General features: G+C 38.3%; 2 long non-coding RNA genes and 1 pseudogene across 5 annotated transcripts; 2 read left to right on the top strand and 1 right to left on the bottom strand.

The window, feature by feature from the left end:
• Positions 1-2,790: 2,790 nt before the first annotated feature.
• On the bottom strand, positions 2,791-3,629 carry LOC132088046 (uncharacterized). Its single transcript, XR_009421162.1, has 2 exons — positions 3,177-3,629; positions 2,791-3,107 (listed from the first exon to the last, which is right to left on the bottom strand). It is a non-coding gene; the product is annotated as an uncharacterized LOC132088046 (long non-coding RNA).
• A 1,393-nt stretch (positions 3,630-5,022) lies between these two features.
• Positions 5,023-7,212, top strand: LOC130692656 (uncharacterized). 4 transcript variants are annotated; one of them, XR_009001496.2, is made up of 6 exons: positions 5,023-5,242; positions 5,347-5,491; positions 5,550-6,004; positions 6,074-6,276; positions 6,335-6,799; positions 6,869-7,212. It is a non-coding gene; the product is annotated as an uncharacterized LOC130692656 (long non-coding RNA). The 4 variants fall into 4 exon arrangements; XR_009001497.2 differs by having other exon boundaries at positions 5,024-5,491; positions 5,550-5,734; positions 5,792-6,004; XR_009001495.2 differs by having other exon boundaries at positions 5,025-5,491; positions 5,550-5,734; positions 5,787-6,004; positions 6,869-7,211.
• Positions 7,213-11,871: 4,659 nt separating this feature from the next.
• On the top strand, positions 11,872-12,795 carry LOC130692632 (uncharacterized; annotated as a pseudogene).
• The last annotated feature ends 3,786 nt before the right edge of the window (positions 12,796-16,581 follow it).

Genomic DNA, 16,581 nt, shown 5'->3' with positions numbered 1-16,581 from the left:
CTAGGTAGGAATCCATCCAGACACAATAGCGTTAAATGTGAAGTCGGACAGCCATCTAGTGATAGCTCGTACAATAGGAATCGGCAAGATCGATCATACAAGCAAGATCGATATAGATACTATAATAGGAACACTTCCGAGTTACGAGGCAGATCCACTAGTCGCGGAAAATTCCGTGATATCCAGTACAGACAAGGAGAAAGAAGTGATTCCAAAACAAGATCACACAACGGGAGACCAAGATCTAAGAGTCCACACCCATCCCGTGAGTTCTAAAAAACGAAGATCAGATAGTGGTAGTTTGGACGATCCTATAACCTGTCATAGATGCCTCAACATAGGACATATCGCAAGAAAATGCCGGACCAAATATTCGAAAAGATTACAGGCGAAAACAGAATAGAAAAGAAAAAACAAATATGTAAACTAATTAGAATCACAGTAGAATTTAGTACTCAGAAAACCCAAGCCTTGGTAGATACTGAAGCAGCAGCCATCATCCAACCAACATCATCCGACAAATTTGGACTATTACTTCATAAGACCATCTTGTTCGAGTTAGAATTCCATAAGCACCAAACATTTATATCAGCATCAGGGAACATAATGTACCCGTTCGCCTACGTTAATGGAAAGTTAAGAATTTGATCACCAACGACATATGTGACACCGCTAACAACGCAAGCCTGCGACTGTGAACTCAGTAGCCGAATGCTGTGGAACTACAATGTAGTAGATTGGCATTTCGCGTTAAAAGATAATCCGTTCTGCCTAACACCATTCTATGAGGATAAAACGGTAAGAGCACTACCGTGTTACTCCTCGCAGAAAATTGAACTAACTTTAAAAAAAAATTATTAAATTTAACTAACAGAAAACTTAAACGATAAAACATGGATTAATGGATACATGGATTAATGATGAATAGAAATTACGGGAGCCACCCATCCATATCCTAAAATTAAACCTAATAAAAGCCTTTGAGGAATTAGCTCTGAAGACGTACGACTATTTGCCGCAATATCATTCGATGTATGAAGCAAGTACCGTCGAACAATTAAGCATGCTAACTGAACTGATTGGTCGCATTAAACAATCCAATACCAACTCACTCTCTGGATCGGTGTTGGACGATAAAGCCCAAAATAACTTTTCGGATATGACCAGCTGGATGTCCATATTCAAGTATGGCACGTTAGCTGTAGGTATCATAGCACTTACCATAATTGCTGGATATGCTTGTATTGTGTGCATTCCATTTAGCACAACACAAGAATAAATTTTTGTAAAAAAGTAGAAAAACAAGAAATCCCTATGGTTCCATCAAGAACATGCACCAATGTCCATAACGACACATCCATCATTCCCTTAGAGGACTACTGCTGGAATGATGGGTGTTTGGTTGCATCAAAAAAATGAAAAAAATAAAATAATAAGTTTGCTTTAACAAGTAAATTTTCCGTTACATTAGGTGACGGTAATAATTCCTTCACATAAAATGTTAAGCACACCTTGTCGTAAACTTAGAATACTGTACACAACAACAAAAAAAGTTTTTTGGTAAACAAGGTAATTTTCCTTACATTTGGTGACAGAAATATTCACATCACATGAAAGTGTCAAACATATAAGAAAGGGGGAGGGAAGTAGAATCAGACTTGCCGCGCCGATCAATTTTTCGATTGGCGGAGAAAAAGGCCCAGACGAAAAAGGCCCAGACGAAAAAGGCCCGCGAAAAAGGCCCAGACGAAAAAGGCCCATACGAAAAAGGCCCACTTTTTTCCAAATTCAAAAGTGGGCCTTTTTCTCCATTGGACTGGGCCTTTTTCTCCGTTTAATTTCCATGTTCCCACAAACTTTATATTTATTTTCAAAATATATTTCCAACCTCCTATTCCGTGGAAAGTGGAATGTACATAGGTTGCTGAAACCGTTACCTTCTATAAGGTTTGCCGAGATCAAACAATGTTAGCGTATGTACGTTAGTTAATCTTTGATTATTTATTCGTTAGCAATCTGATTTCGGATTACGTTAGTATTTATATATTGCTAATATCCCGTTAAATAAAGTTCATTTTTCACAATTTTTGTTTATTGAACTACTATCGGCTTTTTTAAATATAATACAAGAAATTAATGTTTTTCGCACTTAGCCTTGTTCTGTCCACCCTCTTTGATTATTCCCCCAACCCCCAGTCCATCTCCCTTATAACTTCCCTTTGTCGATACTTATGCCATAGGTAAAGACCACTGATTCGTTGTGAATAAGGAAACTGAATGAGTTCCGCGGGGCTTTTGTGGTTGCTGGGAACAAAAATATATGTTACCACGAAGACTAGTTTATTATTATTAACATTTGATAAATAATGTTTATAGGAATAATAGTACAAACTTGAACTATCGTCTGAAGCAAGGACCAAAACAAAGACTATTGTAATCCAATATTGATTCTAATACCATTTATTCTTTATACATTTTCAATTCTTTTAACAATTACAAAGAGCCCAATAAATATATTAAAATCATAACCTACTGCTATAAATGATTTTGTTCGTTCTTCGTGTCCTGTTTTCACCTTTTGTACATTTTCAAGCAGCTATTGATTACCTAATTACACATGACATACTACATTGAGATATAAGGAAGCTTTACACTTTACGTTAGCAAAGCTACTAATAATGACAAATCAATTTTCTACTACGACGGATTTTTTTTTATGAGTCTCTTATTAGTGAAGACACTAAACCTTTTAAATTGAATCTAAGATTTTTTTCTTCAAATTTTCCACGATCATGGAAGGCATATCAGTGTATTTTTCTAAAAAACTATCACGACATGGCTGCACATGAAAGAACACAAGTTTAGCTGATCCATCAGTCAGTATCAGTTTTTCATGCGATAAATTTGCCTTTTTTCTTTAGTTTATTCACTTTATGTTCTTTCTTTTCAGTTTTCTTTTTCTTAATGTTGGCTTTTCTCCTTTTCTGTTGTTATTCCCTTCTCTTTTCCTTTTCTTCGATTCGTTCAGCGCAATTTTTGTTACTCTCTGATTTGATTTGATCTCGTTCATTATTCGGTTTGGCAAGCAATTCCACATAGTCTTTTACCTATTGCAATACAGAAAGGTTAAAAGTTTTCAAGATCTTACAAATATTTTTGTCAAATTGAAAGTTTACCTGAAAACCTTCAGCTATTTGCAGAGCACCATTTCGTGCCTGTTTCTCTTCAATACTTCTTGCATTTTCAACTTCAGCTTGGCCTACCAAGATTTTCATTTTTGGTTTAAGTTTTATTTTCTTTCATTTTAATCGTTGCCACTTCTGGATCTAAAGTGGTCTTATTCAGAATGGGTGAGGAATTAGATAGTTCTCCAAAGTCAAATTTGCCGGAAACTAGGCAGCCTCCACTGTTAAAAATTGGTGTTGCCAGTGTACTTGCTAGTCTTGCTTCAGGAATTTCTGTTTTAACAAACTCTGAAAGACCAGAGGTTGATGACACAGATGCTACCTTGGTGGCTCGAGCATGTTTGGCAATTCAGGACCTCTTCTTCTTACTTTTCCTTTTTAATTTCTTGTTCATTCCCTCTAACTTCCGTTTAAGTTTGATTTTCGTTGTCTTATCAGACAATTCCAGCTTTTCCCTGAAAATCAATGGAATAAACTGGCCGGTCTTCCTTAAATGTAAATGTTAACACATACCTGTTAAGTGTGAGGTGTTCATTCGGTTTATGTTCTTTATTTTCAGTTTTCTTTTTCTTAGTGTTTGCTTTTCTCGTTTTCTGTTGTTATTCCTTTCTCTTGTCCTATTCTTCGATGCGTTCAGCCAACTTCTTTTACAATTTGATTTGATTTCATCTTGTTTCTTAATAGATTTAGCAAGCAATTCCACATTGTTTTTCACCTATTGCAATACAGAAAGGTTAAATTATTTAAAATCTTAAAAATATGTTTGTCAAATTGAAAGTTTACTTGAAAACCTTCTGCTCTTTGCAGACCACCTTTTGACGCCTGTTTCTCTTCAATACTTCTCGCATTCAACTTCAGTGTGGCCATCCAAGATTTTCACTTTGGCTTTGAGTTTTTTTTTTTATCGTTGCCACTTTTGAATCTAAAGTGGTCTTGTTCAGAATGGGTGAGGGATAAGATAGTTCTCCTAAATCAAATTTGTTGAATACTAGGCAGCCTTCACTGTTGAAAATTTGTGTTAGCAGTGTACTTGTTGGTCTTGGTTCAGGAATACCTGTTTTGACAAACTCTGTCGGATCAGAGGTTGATGACACTGATGCTGCCTCGGTGGCTTGTGCAAGTTTGGCAATTCAGGACCACTTCTTGTTATTTTTCTTTTTTAATTTCTTCTTCTTCAATTTTTCTAACTCCTTTTAAGTTTGGTTTTCATTGTTCTATCAGACAAATCCAGCCTTTTCCTTGAAAATGGATGGAATAAGCTGGTCAGTCTTCCTTGAACGTAAAGATCAACACATACCTGTTAAGTGTGAGGTGTTAGCTGCTAGACATTCTTCTTGTTCAACACCAACCTTATTGCTATTGAGATCGTCAACTGTAGATACACTTTCAGTTGGAATGTTGGTCAATAAGCTAGCAATGAAAAACTCTTCAGGAGAGAGTTGCTTTTTAAGAGCGACGATGTCAATGGACCCTCGCGTTTTATAAGGCTCTTGATTTTTAGGGTCCTCATTTCCTACAAATTTTGTTTAGACGTCACTTTCAAGTTCTTGTTTTCTCTTTTTCTATTTACAAAAACTGCCTCTCATATTATAACCTTTAAACTTTATTATTATTTACCTTGATCTCTCAACATTATCACTGATCACTCCATAGATCAAACTATACGAAACAATAAGTCTATTGTTATTTTCTTTAGGGAACGGCATTTTGAAGCCAAATCTAGCGTCAGGACGCCACAAACAATGGCGGACGGTGGAAAGCTGTTATTAAAACTTTTAGCTAAAGCTTTATTAAATTCAACAAAATTTAGTTCCTTTGTTATTGTTCTATTATTATAATTCATTATTATTGTTATACAAAGGAACTAAATTTTGTTGAATTTGTAATAAAAGAATTAAAAATTTTAAAAATTTTATGTTAAAAACCGTCCGCCATTGTTTGTGGCGTCCTGACGCTAGATTTGACTTGAAAATGCCGTTCCCTGAAGAAAATAACAATAGACTTGTTTCGTATAGTTTGATCTATGGAGTGATCAGTGATAATGTTGAGAAATCAAGGTATATAATAATAAAGTTTAAAGGTTATAATATGAGAGGCAGTTTTTGTAAATGGAAAAAGAGAAAACAAGAACTTGAAAGTGTCGTCTAAACAAAATTAATAGGAAATGAGAACCCAAAAAATCATGATTTCTAGCTTATTGACCAACATTCCAATTGAAAGTGTATCTACAGTTGACGATCTCAATAGCAATAAGGTTGGTGTTGAACAGGAAGAATGTCTAGCAGCTAACACCTCACACTTAACAGGTATGTGTTAATGTTTACGTTTAAGGAAGACGGGCCAGCTTATTCCATCTATTTTCAGGGAAAAGGCTGGATTTGTCTGATAGAACAATGAAAACCAAACTTAAAAGGAGTTAGAAAAATTGAAGAAGAAGAAATTAAAAAAGAAAAATAACAAGAAGTGGTCCTGAATTGCCCAACTTGCACAAGCCACCGAGGCAGCATCAGTGTCATCAACCTCTGATCCCACAGAGTTTGTCAAAACAGGTATTCCTGAACCAAGACCAACAAGTACACCGCTAACACCAATTTTCAACAGCGAAGGCTGCCTAGTATTCAGCAAATTTGATTTAGGAGAACTATCTAATCCCTCACCCATTCTGAACAAGAACACTTTAGATTGAAAAGTAGCAACGATAAAAAAAAACTCAAAGCCAAAGTGAAAATCTTGGATGGCCAAGCTGAAGTTGGAATGTGAGAAGTATTGAAGAGAAACAGGCATGAAAAGATGCTTTGCAAACAGCTGAAGGTTTTCAGGTAAACTTTCAATTTGACAAACATATTTGTAAGACCTTAAATAATTTTAACCTTTCTGTATTGCAATAGGTAAAAAACAATGTGGAATGGCTTGCTAAATCTATTATGAAACAAGATGAAATCAAATCAGATAGTAAAAAGAAGTTGGCTGAACGCATCGAAGAATAGGAAAAGAGAAAGGAATAACAACAGAAAACGAGAAAAGCCAACATTAAGAAAAAGAAAACTGAGAAGAAAGAACATAAACTGAATGAACGCCTCACACTTAACAGGTATGTGTTAACATTTACATTTAAGGAAGACCGGCCAGTTTATTCCATTGATTTTCAGGGGAAAAGCTGGAATTGTCTGATAAGACAACGAAAATCCAATTTAAACGGAAGTTAGAGGGAATGAAGAAGAAATTAAAAAGAAAAAGTAAGAAGAAGAGGTCCTGAATTGCCAAACATGCTCGAGCCACCAAGGCAGTATCTGTGTCATCAACCTCTGGTCTTTCAGAGTTTGTTAAAACAGAAATTCCTCAACCAAGACTAGCAAGTACACTGGCAACACCAATTTTTAACAGTGAAGGCTGCCTAGTTTCCAGCAAATGTGATTTTGGAGAACTATCTAATTCCTCACCCATTCTGAAAAAGACCACTTTATATCCAGAAGTGGCAACGATTAAAATGAAAGAAAATAAAACTTAAACCAAAAATGAATATCTTGGTAGGCCAAGCTGAAGCTGAGAATGCAAGAAGCATTGAAGAAAAACAGGCATGAAATGGTGCTCTGCAAATAGCTGAAGGTTTTCAGGTAAACTTTCAATTTGACAAAAATATTTGTAAGATCTTCAAAACTTTTAACCTTTCTGTATTGCAATAGGTAAAAGACTATGTGGAATTGCTTGCCAAATCAATTAATGAACGAGATCAAATCAGAAAGTAACATAAATTGCGCTGAACGAATCGAAGAAAAGGAAAAGAGAAAGGAATAACAACAGAAAAAGAGAAAAGCCAACATTAAGAAAAATAAAACTGAAAAGAAAGAACATAAAGTGAATAAACTAAAGAAAAAAGGCAAATTTACCGTATGAAAGACTGATACTGACTCATGGATGAGCTAAACTCTTGTTCTTTCATGTGCAGCCATGTCGTGATAGTTTTATAGAAAAATACACTGGCATGCCTTCCATGATCGTGGAAAATTTGAAAAAAAAATCTTAGATTCATTTAAAAAGGTTTAGTGTCTTCACTAATAACAGACTCTCATAAAAAAAAAGTCCGTCATGGTAGAAAATTGATTTGTCATTATTAGTAGCTTTGTTAACGTAAAGTGTAAAGCTTCCTTATATCTCAATGTATTATGTGATGTGTAATTAGGTAATCAATAGCTGCTTGAAAATGTGCAAAAGGTGAAAACAGGACACGAAGAACGAACAGAATTACTTATAGCAATAGGTTATGATTTTAATATATTTATTGGGCTCTTTGTAATTGTTAAAAGAATTGAAAATGTATAAGGAATAAATGGTATTAGAATCAATATTGAATTACATAATCTTTGTTTTGGTCCTTGCCTCAGACGATAATTTAAGTTTGTAATATTATTCCTATAAACATTATTTATCAAATGTTAATGATAATAAACTAGTCTTCGTGGTAACATATATTTTTGTTCCCAGCAACCACAAAAGCCCCGCGGAACTCATTCAGTTTCCGTATTCCCAACGAATCAGTGGTCTTTACCTATGGCATAAGTATCGACAAAAAGAAGCTATATGGGAGATGGACTGGGGGTTGGGGGAATAATGAAAGAGGGTGGACAGAACAAGGCTAAGTGCGAAAAACATTTATTTTTTGTATTATATTTAAAAAAGCGATGGTAGTTCAATAAACAAAAATTGTGAAAAATGAACTTTATTAAACGGGATATTAGCAACATATAAATACTAATATAATTCGAAATTAGATTGCAACCGAATAAATAATCAAAGATTAACTAGCGTACAAACGCTAACATTGTTTGATCTCTGCAAACCTTAAAGAAAATCACGGTTTCAGCAACCTTTGTACATTCCAAATTCCACGGAATAGGAGGTGGGAAATACAATTTTCGAAACAAACATAAAGTTTGTAAGAAAATGGAAATTGAGCGGAGAAAAAGGCCCAGTCCAATGGAGAAAAAGGCCCACTTTTGAATTTGGAAAAAAGTGGGCCTTTTTCGTATGGGCCTTTTTCGTCTGGGCCTTTTTCGCGGGCCTTTTTCGTCTGGGCCTTTTTCGTCTGGGCCTTTTTCTCCGACCTCCAATTTTTCCGATCATTTTTACCGATCATTTTTGTGCGACATCTAACGCTGAAATTTACACTATTTAACGAATTTAGTATTGGCTGTCACAGCGACAGTCACTGACGGCCATTGAGGGTGAACACTAAACAGTTTCCCTCAATTGGCATTCGCAAAAATAGTAGTGAAAGAGATCCATGCGACTGCAAAAACGACAGCTAGATGGTGAAACGTTTGATCGCTCAAAAAGATCGGATCGCGATTAATTTTTTGGGATCGCCGATCCGATCTTCGATCTTTCTCAAAAGATCGGATCGGCGATCATTTTTTGAGCGAAGATCGGATCGGCGATCAATTTTTGATCGCGATCGCGGCAAGTCTGAGTAGAATCATGTAATGAAAGAAATAAATCAGACATAATTACTAACACACTTGCCCTTTTCCCTTCATTCATCCATTCATTCATAAAAAAGAGACGGTTTTCCAACAGTTTACAAAATAAAAGTACTGTATTTCATCAAAGAAGAAAGAAGGCATCTAAACATCAAATCATCCTCTGCCGAATGGTTCTAGCCGACATTCAGGATCACCTGTAAGAAGGAAGCAAGGCTAATGAGAAAGTTCCCGCAACGCCATGAGACCATCGAATTCTTCATGAAGCTGCTCCCGAAGTAACGCTGAGGAAGTGGGATGATAAATACCCTCATCCGACTCCAACCACCAAAGGATCCGAGCGATGCGGATTGAGTATATATCGTGGTAGCGAGCATAATCAGGATGATTACTATTTGAAACAAACAAGAAATACCAAACCGAGAAAGGAAAAGAAACTACAATGCTTACTTATAATAATGATTTTCAGCCCACGAGCGTTGGAAGCCAAAGTTTCGCGGCGGAGAGTCTGCAAGAGCTAGAGCCGGATGAAACAAATAAAAAACGAGGTCCCGATCAGCTGGTTGGAGCCCCCGATAAAGACGATCCGGATGATGGAAAATTACAGCCACCATCACCCACAGGGCAGTATCGACTGGATACGGATACCGCATCACGACTTCAAAATTAAACGTCGTTTAAAAAAAGAACCAAGCGCAAAGGAAGATTGAACGTGATCAACCCCACAAGTGAACTAAGTCTAAAAGAAAAACACCCAAACAACCTGTCTTGCTAACACACTTTTGAACATTCAGAAATATTTGTCAAAATAGGTCAAACTCTCTGGTTAAAAGTAAAAAGGGCATGCACAACATTTTCCATCCTATCTATCACCATGTACCTCCCACTTTTCACAAAATATTCCTCCATTTGTTAACTTGCAAGCAAATTCTTTAAATCAAGGAGGAATGTGATTAGGCTAACTCCTCAACCATCGACGCTAGCTGTCAATCACCAGCACCCCACCCCGCACGTCAACTAGACATGACAGCTCCAATCCCATGCCACCCAAAGGCACCTCAGCATCACGCTACCATCACGTGATGCACTAGAGAAAGTCTACAACCACATCAACACCCACGTCCACAATCCACGTCACCATCCACATCCACAAGCAGAGCTGTTTCACCTATATAAAACGTGAGCTACTTGTGCCTAGTAAGAAGCTTACACCGTGACTATGTGCAATGTTGCAACATCTTAACGTGTACTGTCAATACAACCAAGTTGATTTTCACATGTGTATTTAGTTACTTAAACAATCAACGATATACACATTCACCACAGTGGGCTAAGGTACTGTTATGCGCCTACTATCCCCGCCATAACTAAATTTATACCTCGTCAGCTTTATTAAAGTAGTGCCAAATGGAGTAGTCCTCATCCCTAAACCCCTTCCTCCCTTCCCTGTGGGAAAGGTGAGACATCGTCGCGTGGGAGTGGAGACTGGTGGTTGACTAAGAAAGTCGTCCTTTTTACGACCTACGGACTCAGTGACCGATAAGTGCTGGATATACGTGTGTGTGTATGTGTGTGTGTGTGTGTGTCCAAGATCTTTTTTGGAGAATTTAAGAGGGACCTCTAAGGAGTATCTGGCTACCCCTCGCGGTAATACACCTGCAATTTAGTCTATAACGCTGCCCTTTCCTTTCTTCAGTAAAACACACGGCTTACCGTAACAGTACTAAAAGCACGTAAAATTTGCTGAAACGCCCATTTATTAAAATGACTATTAGGTATTATTTACCGACGAAAGCAAATTTTGCCTTTTCGGTTGCAACAGCCGAGTTTTTTCGACTGATGGCGAGAGAGCGATGTAGCAAGCACTGCCGATACCAGATTAGTGTGGCCAAGGTTTATGTACTTTCCTTATACAGGACATGTAATAATTCCAGCTTGAGGGAAACCACATGGAATCAACAACTTAATATAAGAAATAGTTACCGAACAAATACAAGTGGAGAAGGTATGATTGGCGGATCACAAAATGTATGTAAGTAATACGGAGAGAAGACAAGATACTTAATAGTTGTCAAAAGACGTCGTTTCGGCGTGACTGAATGAGATGCAAAGAGAGGATGTTTCTAAGCAGCCACCAAGAAATATTGTGGAAATAGCCCTCTGAGTTTCTTTTACCAGCCCCGCCTGGAAACCTTTATATTTTATAATATGTTGAAATTTTCAACAAGCACTGTATTGTGCATACCATCAAACACGGTTGTGACTCTATTATGGTTTGGGGGAAATATGCGAAAATGGCGTATGAATATTAAAAAGAATTGATAAATTTATGGATAAAAAGGCCTATAATAATATCCTTATCCATCCGGCTGTCCCAGCACGACTTTCCTTAACCAGAAAGAGTTTTGTTTTCCAGAAGGACAACGATCCAAAACATTCTTCAAAACTATACAGGGGATGTTTACCGGAAAAAAGGATAAAGGTATACAACTACACGGTTGTTGTTACTTAAGGTAATAAGGTTCCACTTTTGTAACTACAAAATTTATGCTTAAACGATGATGGAATAACGTAGATAAAGTAGTTATTAATTTTAGCTTAACCTACACTATTTTCATTCAGGTATCCTACAGCCTATGGTTTGGTCACCGCGAAGTCAAGATCTTAATCCAACCGAGCAGGTCTGGTAACTGCTAGAATTCACGATTTAAAAAATTCCCAGAACATCGGCGGCAAATTTGCTCTGTGTGTTTAGTAATGCGTGGCATTCAATTGCACCTGAGACACTATCCAAATACATATACAGTATTCGAAGAAGGTGCCAGGCCGCGATTGATGCCAAAAGAGGTCACATGCATTATTAAAGGGGGAAATGGTACTGTAAGCAATGTTATATTTTGTGAAAAACTGGCCTATTACCTGTAAAACAGGGATATAGCCTGCCAAACCTACGGTTTTGTTTTCAAATAAAAACAATCAAACAATGTTATTTTAGCGTTTCGTAGCCGTAGACACGTTTAGCGAAACCAGACCATCACGTTCTCTAGAGACCTGTTTCCGCTTTATGCCCGTTTGATTTTTGCCGTATGGCGCAAAAAGAGGTAGAGTTTGAAAAGTATATATACTTACTAAAAAGACAAAAATGCAATTTTGTCTTCTTTGACACGCCTAACGCATCTTCCCATTTCTATCTCTCGCGTCAAACCAAAATGCTTTTTGAAAAAGACGAGTATCCTATTATCGAACCAGTTAAAGGGGTGAAATATAATGGAGCTTGTTACAATTCCAAAAAAGGCTTTGTTTACCATTTGCAGAAGAGGATGCAGGACGAATTTTATTTGAAATAATGAACCAATTAAAAAATCAAATATATTTCATTTCTATCTTTCTTTGCAGAGGGTATGCCATCATTTACCACTGCAAAAACCACAAAAAACGCCAACGGTGGTTGCCACGCCGGGATTAAATTTGACATGGAATCTGGACGGTTTTTCAGGCAGGGAGACAAGCACCACAATCATCCCCCAGAAGCAGAAGAACAGCAATTGCTTGCCGTAGTCAACGCGTGCGTTGATCCAATCGGACTTGATCGTAAACGACCTAAAGTGCTTTTCGATGCCGTTCGTCTTGAGTAAGTATCTAGCCACTGTACGTTAAAAATTCCTAAGATATTTAAAGGTTTGCTATTTTAGGCATCAAGCCGTTCATATCGGATACGGCGAAGCAATGCAACGTAGGATGCAGCGGGCCAAGCGCAGACGACAATCACCAACCCCCGAGACGGTTCAGGAAGTTGCTGATTTAATACAATAATATCCTGAATACTGGTAATGCATTTATAATGTATTTTGTTTTAAGCGGATGCTACATTTTACTTTTATTATTTCTTAATGATGCATTTGAAGCGTGCCAGTTATATCGAGGTCTATGAGGCAGCAATCGGGGGGTCTCTAACTGCAGCCTTTCATGGAAGCTATCGGCGGTTTCTTCCACTATTCGCAGGTATTGATTTACTAGTTGCTTTTTATGTGTTTAATTACCTACTTTGAATTCTTAGGCTGTATAGAGAAGGGTGCAGAAATATGGCCTTCAAAATGCGTACTCCAACCATCCAACAATCAGGAAATACGTAAGGGAAATCATCGCTCTCGCTCTTTTACCAGCAAATAGGAACTTGGCAGAATACGAAGTAAGTTCCTGTTATTTCTATTCAAACCCAAAACAAGTAAAGAGTGAAACTTTTTCTAGGATATTCAAGAGCACTATGAAAATGACCTCCGGCGGGAAACTAAAGCAATCTAGGAAGAAATTACGAAACTGAACGCCTACTTCCTCTAGTACTGGATCGGCGAGGTCTCTCCGAAAGTCTTCAGCGTTTTCGGGTTGTCACATTGGACCAATAATTTGGTCGACGCATGGCACTCATGGTTAACCAAACGCATGGAAGGTTCGCATCTCAACGTTTGGGATTTCTTTGTGTTGTGTTCTTCTCTTTCTGTGTAAGTAAAGAATAATCACCTAACCTTACAATTTAATAATACTTTACCTTATTATTTATTAGCTTTCCTCAAAAAAGCCGCAAATGCGAAATTTCGGGACTATGAGGCCGAATTAGCAGACAGGCGCTCCACTAGGCCAAAACTATTGCGGCAGCGGAAAAGGGACGAAATGGTTGAAAAAAATGGACACTGATGTCATTGAAGGGAACATAAGCCTACGGGAATTTCTGAAATTATCTAGGAATCTCACGGAGCCTAACGTAAATATAGAACAATATATTATTATTCTAACACAAGAAATAATACCGGTTTATTTTCCCAGCAAGATGCTGATAGGCGTGTCTCTAACTCTTCTCCCGTTGGGAAAAGACCCACGGTGTATCCAAGACGACTTCTTTTGGCTGGGTCTTATGTAAACCCTACTCCCATGCCTGTTGTCACGGCCAGTTCAACAAAGGAAACGTCCTTTTCAGCCGCACGTCGCCACTCACCTCGCGTTGGAAGACTGCTTCATCACCTTTCCGATGATGGCGATTCACCAATAACTAGACATAGCCGCCGAACTCGCCGAAATCCGCAACTTCCACTATCTTTTACATCCCCCTGATTCTCTGTTTTTCTTTAAACACAATTGTAAAACAAACATTATCTTAATTTGTATTGAAAATTAAAGGCCGATATATTTCTCAATTTCCAATACTTACTTGATAGGGGCTATGGTTCACAGAGGAGAGGAGGCATTTGTTGTTGTTAGGAAGCAACAGTTAGGGAGGGGGGCAACTGTTATGGCGTGCGGGGGGGGGGGCAATCGTCCACCTTCCTTGGGGGCATTTGCCGAAGGGGGCAAACGTCCACACGCCAGTAATATTACTAAAAGGGGATTTGATTTAACGAATACCCTATTTAATAGAGTAATCGTGGGGTCTGGGAAATATCTCCTCGCATGAATAAAATATGAATTTTTATTGTCCTGTATTTCCATTTGCGCTAGGCACCTACCGCCATAAGACCTATTCATAATAGTCTCCAAAACCCTTAGTGTTCGCACACTAAGGGCGAGTGCTGCATATGTTTGGTGTACTTGAATGACGCCGTGGTGCTTGGTAGGTCGTTCGAAGAACGCTTGGTACGTTTATAGCTAGCTTTGACAGCCATTGAGAGCGCTAATTTGACACTGAATACCGGAGAAATCTGTTTTTGGGGCAACCATGGTGTCTCGTTAGGGACATGTGATTGACGCAGAAAGTATCCGCCCAGAGGTTCACGCATTGACTATAATGCTTGTGACAAATTTTACATCGTTGCAAGGATTTCTCGGTCTTGCATCTTACTACCGTCGTTTTATCGGTGATTTCGCTCAACTGGCTCAACGTATGTTATTTAGATTTTAGAAAACACCCGTTTTAGCATGGCGCTTATGGTAGGAAAGGGGATATACCTAATCAAGTGATGAAGATAACGAATGAGTGTGTAACTTCTACAATTTTTTGAAGGGCGCCATTTCTCCTGACATTTGGGGAACTCAGGGAAAGGCGTTGAAGTTTTGCAGCTTCATTTTATACTGTTTTATGAGTTCCTCGCCTTATCAACTACGCATGACAGTACCTTTCAAAGTGCATTTCTCCTCGTGATTGGTTTTCCACGGCCATAGTGCTGTCAAAGGAGCGGGGGACTCATCTCGTGCAGGGATAACGACTCTACCTTTTTTACCCCCAGCTATGTTACGCATTTTGCGTGTTTCAACTACCAGTTCATCACTACCTGAATGATAATTAGGAGCTTAAACTGCGTACTTATTGGAAATATTGCAATAATCTATCCTGTCACGTCTGACGCGTCTGGTTTAATTGCTTACGTTGGAATATCAACAGAATTTAATGCACACAGAATAGGTGATGAATATTTTGATCTGTCGGTTTTTCGTGGCACACAAAGGGGTTTTTGTTAGAATCCGTCAGCCAGTTACGTCGGCTACCCGAATATGAAAAGAACTCCGAGGGAGGGAGCAAAGGTAATATTGAATGGTACGTACATCGGAGATAGGTTGCTCGTGGTGGCTGGATCGTCCACGGTATAGGTGAGGGCATTTGACGGGAGGTGGCACCTTATGATGGGTTGTCTCTTGCTGAAGATGCTCGATGGACGTGGATACAGAGATATGACTGAAAATCACAATGTTTGGCGAACAATTTATTTAAAGGCCGGTGCAAGATTACACAATTATTCGAATGAGGGAAGAACGTTAATGAGACACAACTATTCAAGCTTAATGGTTCATTACGATTGGCGGAGAAAAAGGCCCAGACGAATAAGGCCCAGACGAAAAAGGCCCATAAGAAAAAGGCCCACACGAAAAAGGCCCACTTTTTTCCAAATTGAAAAGTGGGCCTTTTTCTCCTTCGATTGGGCCTTTTTCTCCGCTTAATTTCTATGTTCCTACAAACTTTAATTTGTTTCCAAAACGTATTTCCCACCTCCTATTCCGTGAAAGCTGAAATGTACAAAGGTTGCCGAAACCGTGACCTTCTATAAGGTTTGCCGATATGAAACAAAGTTAGCGTATGTACGCTAGTTAATCTTTGATTATTTATTCGGTAGCAATCTTATTTCGGATTATCTTAGTATTTATCTATTGCTCATATCCCGTTAAATAAAGTTCACTTTTCACAATTTTTGTTTATTGAACTACTTTAGCTTCTTTAAATGTAATATGAGAAATATATGTTTTTCGCTTTGCTTGTTTTAATCCCTTAACACTGTCCGTTATGGCTCCCACGATCCATGGCTAATATATAAGAAGCCATAGGCATCTTCCAAGAGGCAGTCGATCACTCAGAGCTCATCTTGTGTAGCTGGACACTCTCTGTTAAGTTGCGTGTTCCATATTCGTGTGCTGTTCTGTTCTGTGTAGACCTCTTCAGCATCCCCCTTCGAGCCGCCACCTCATTCTCGCCAGTTAAAGAGTAAATTTTCCTTCTTTGTAATATTTCAACACCTGTCTGAGTTGCCTCTTATTATCGTATGCCCAAGTAGTGATGAGAAGTTTGTAGGCTCTTTTACCATCCAAACTATTTTGTTCGGCTAGGTACTTGTGATGTCTTAATACACGATTTTTCTATTAAATACGAATTGTCTTGTGTTCACCTGGGTGAGTTACAACGCCTCATTTAGTTCTATTTTTCCGTATTGGAGGCAAAATGACAACGCCGTACACTCCTTTACAGTTGGTAATGTGGTTACCGTAGTACTTGCAGTTGTAGTAAGTTTTGGGGCTGTGGACGTGGGTGTGGCTAGTTTTTCTAGTGTTTAACTTTAAACAGGTTCTCGGTTTCTCTCTCCTAGTATTAGCGGCTCCTTGTATAAGACGGGAATGTTTTCCCGTGTAAAGACTGGCGTGGTGTGATATGTTATGGGGGCTGC

This window comes from Daphnia carinata, chromosome 6 (genome assembly GCF_022539665.2).
Source record: "Daphnia carinata strain CSIRO-1 chromosome 6, CSIRO_AGI_Dcar_HiC_V3, whole genome shotgun sequence".
Taxonomy (NCBI): domain Eukaryota; kingdom Metazoa; phylum Arthropoda; class Branchiopoda; order Diplostraca; family Daphniidae; genus Daphnia; species Daphnia carinata.
Note: the sequence above shows the minus strand (reverse complement) of the source record. Positions and strands in the feature narration are given on the sequence as shown.